Below are 4,263 nucleotides of genomic sequence, written 5' to 3'. Positions count from 1 at the left end.
TTGTGGGGGATCCGTATTATTCTGGATATTATTTTGGAATAATATTTATTCTGCACATTCAGCATAGTTTTTTAAGCATCTTGGATTTCCCTGTAAGTACGGCATCTCTCATTGTTACAGAATATGCTAGCTATATATAGTCAGTCATCAGTTTCTTTCAGGTAGCCTTCATGAACTTGTACATTTTTGTTTGACATTAAGTAGCTCAGTTTCAAGGTCATGCCAGAAACATTTATATTATGATCACATTATCCTTGCTTATTTATCATCCATTTTATATTATCCTTGCATATTTACCATTAAAAATTAGGTGTTCCTATCCTGGGTAGGTATCTGGAATCAGTCTGATCTGCTGGGCACTGATTCTTCCTGCCTTTTGTCAAAATCAGAATGATAGATGCAGAAATTATTGGGTGAGGGTCTTTTCCCTGTATTATGCAGGAGATCAGGTCAGATGATCATAATGGTACCTTCTGGCCTTAACCTCTATGAATGGTACAATTTTACACCCATTTTGCACAGACGTAGATGGCTACACAGTCTGAAGTGGAGAAATAGGACCACTGTGAGTTTTGTGGGAGGATATTTGGACTTGATTTGACCTGCTCACAGCATTTGTCAGCAGTGGTTGTGCCCCCATGGGTGACAACACCATTCTTTCTCTTTCTTTACATTACCTACTAATTTATAAATAGATACATTTAAAAAAAAATATAAGGAAGTGGATCTTTGAGATCTGTAGAATTAGAAGAATGGCTATTGACTTCAATGGGAGCAAAGTTAGATCTGCTTTTGAAACCCCCACCCTTAAAATGATTTTTGCAAGTATTTGCATGATTGGACAGTGCTAGTTTATATGTATGCTGCCAAAACTATCAGAAGACATTGACCCCAATTCTCTGCTGCCATAAATGGATGCCGCTGCATTAATTGCAATGGGGTTTCAACTAGTTACATGAGCAGAGAATTTGGCCAATATTCTCAAAATTCAGAGTACCAAGATTTGGAAGTTATTTAAAAAGTATATCTGTGTCCTCTAGAAGATACTCGGCAAAGCTAAATGCAAAGTCCTCATGAATAGTAAGAGACAGAGAGAAAACAAACAAACAAAAAGTCCTCAGAGCAGAGTATATGTTTGCTTCCTTAAATCAGAACTACATGATACAAAGCAGCTTCAGCTTGTAGCGTTTTGTGCTGGTTTAACTGCAGGCAGCTCTGTACTGCTTGAGTTTTGCTTCCTTTTACCCTTGAAGTATCTTTGGCAGGGAGCTGGTTATTCTTTGCTAGTCATTTTCTACTAGTGAAAATTAGAGCAGAAAATTTTAAAACTGCAGAATGAAAACCTGGCTCTACTGAAATGGTAAAACTCCCATAAACTTCAATGGGCCTAGGAAACCTGACACTATGGGTGAATTAACATTTTTAGGGCTAGATTTTTGCATGGGCTATACACCTTCACAGAGCGATGAGAACTCCAGCCCTTCCCCTCTCCTTTGTGGAGACTACCTCGACCTTGACTTTAAGGGTGAGATCGTCACCCCTGCTCTTGCCCCTTTACTGTGAACAACATAAAAGGACCCAAAGAACCTTGTATCCAGCCAGAGGAAAATTCTTTTGGTGTTGGCACCATAAGACTGCCTCCCGAGGTCCTCCTCACAAGCCCATGAGTATGGAGTGTGTGGGATATGGAAAGAGTGTGCAGGGGCAGGGCTAAGCATGCAGAGCTATGGAGATTTTGGGCAGTGGTCTACACTTACAATTTAGCTATAAGAAAAATTCACATCATGAATGCTGTAGTTAAGATGACCTAACCTTTGGTCAGAGGCGGATTAAGATTTATTGGGGCCCTGGGCACAAAGAACATTTCGGTCACTTTGGGGGCCTGAGGTGCTGGAACCCGGGGTGGAGAATTAGGGGGGCCGGGCCCTGCTAGTGGCACAGGGTGTGTGTGTGTGGGGGGTGATGTGGCCCTTAGCCTTGCTCGCCACTGGGCCCTACTCCTTGCTCCTCCTCTTTCCCTCTGAGGGCCCGGCTCTTAGCCAGACCAGAAGCCAGAGCCAGGCATTGGTAAGAGCCTCCCAGGGGGCACAGGCTGCTGTGGTGAGCCCCAGACCTTCCACCTGCCCTACATGGTGTGCCTCTGGAGGCAGGGACTCAGGCCAGGGGCTACTCTCAGGCCCCCTGGCCTCCTGCCCAGGGCAGGTGGAGGGTCTGGTGCTCCCCATAGCAGATTATCTCCGTTCTGTGAGATCTGTAATTATTATTTAAATCTATCTCTACTGTATCCTGACCTGCAGGTTGCATAATGTCTATCTAGAAGACTGGAGTCAGCAAAACTGATTATCATGTGATGTTTACATACTCTTCTTATCTCCTCAGTTATTATTTTACTTCCTTATCTTGGATGTGAATGGCACACATTATGTATTTGACCTCTCTACTGGCTCCTCATGTTCTCTTTAGCTGATAACTGCAGCTTAATTTCTGAATTTTGCTTAGTATAGGAGGAGACTTTTCCAGTTCATGTCGTCTTGCTCAGTCCTAGGTTATATTCTGTGCAGAATCCCATTCTCCCCAGGAAAGTACATGTTTGTAATTATAACAAACATATGTTTCCTGTAAAGAAGATGGTCCTATCTTTGTGTTCCTATTCCCTCTGTACATAGAATTCCCATTTACGTTCAGGCAAATTATTTATAGGATCATATAATTTAGAGATAGAAAAGATCTATTTGAGTATCCTGTTTATCTCGTTTCCAGTGTTGTATTGTTCCCTATGATATATTTTCTGTTGGTTGAAATCTGAAGTACTTCCACTTCATAGAGTATACCTCAGTCTAACGCATTTCACTGTCTGGAAGTTTTTTCTGATATTTAGCCTAATTTTTCACTTTTGTAAGTTTCATCTCATTACTCTGCCATCCATCACACAAACTAATTCCTCTGCATTACTGGTGTTTACACTCATCAAATATTTATAGATTGCTATGTCCCTGTCATCTCTTAGCCAAGCGATTCATATTTAACTCTTTCAAACTTCCCTTCTAAGTCAACCCTTTCATCCTGACCTTTTGTTTTGGTCTTTTCTGAGCTCTCACCAATTAGTGAATAACATCCTGGCATATGGAAAGACTGCTGCATTGGAAAACAGAGACCAGAACTTCATCTGATACAAAATGGTACAAAAAACAACTGCACTGATGGAGCTATGATGAACAGAAGCTGCAAATGTGGACCTATGTTTTGAATATTCTGAAAAAAAATAGGAATGTCGAATTCAATGGGACTTTAGAGTGTGCAGAGAAAGAAGGACTGGGCACTGGGTATGAACACTGCAGATTAATAAATTATTAGGCCAGAAGGGACCATGGTAACGATCTAGTCTGACCTCCTGCATAACATAGGCCACAGGATTTCCCTGATTGAATGCCTGTTTGAACTACAGCATATCTTTTAGAAAACCATCCAGTCTTGATTGAGTAATTTCTAGTGATGGAGACTCCCTCCTTGGTAAATGGTTCCAATGGTTAATTACCTCACTGTTAAAAATTTGAGTCTTATTTCAGTTCTGAATTTGTATAGCTTCAACTTCCAGCAACTGGATCCTGTTATATTTTTGTCTGCTAGACTGATAGCCCTCTATTATCAGCTTTCTGTTCCATATGTAAGTATTATAGACTGTGATCTTAACCTTCTTTGATAAGTTAAATAGCTTGAGCTCTTTGAGTCTGTTGTGGCAAAACGACCACGCGTTGTGTTTGGATCAGAATCACATGAGGCCTTTTTATTTTCATGCATGCACGGGGGGTACCAGTGAACTAGCAATCCCCCCGACTACAGAATTTTGCATAGCTTATATGGCATAAAACCACAATTAGGTAATGCATACTTTCTTATCAACATTATTGCCATATTTGGAATACACTCTCCAAAAAAGGAATATAGCTTAGCAAGCTTCCCTGTTTTTCACAGTCTGTCCTATTGCGGTTCCTAAGCTTCCCCAAAACTGTTAATGAGCCATTATGAATCATAGGCCTTGTAATTATAGATAGTTCTGCTTTTGTACTTTTCCTCTATTCTGCCTCTAAAAACCCTTCTCCTACAATAGACTTAACTAATGTTCAGGTCTGAACCAAAGTCCAGGCCCGAGCCAACTAAAGTTTAGGCCCTAGCAAACTTTTTCCTCCACAAGTCTTCAGGGCCGGCTCCAGGCACCAGCTTAACAAGCAGGTGCTTGGGGCGGCCAAGGGAGAGGGGCGGCAC

This window comes from Terrapene carolina, unplaced genomic scaffold, assembly GCF_002925995.2.
Source record: "Terrapene carolina triunguis isolate 2854851 unplaced genomic scaffold, T_m_triunguis-2.0 Scaffold113, whole genome shotgun sequence".
Taxonomy (NCBI): Eukaryota; Metazoa; Chordata; order Testudines; family Emydidae; genus Terrapene; species Terrapene triunguis.
This window is presented reverse-complemented; position numbering follows the sequence as displayed.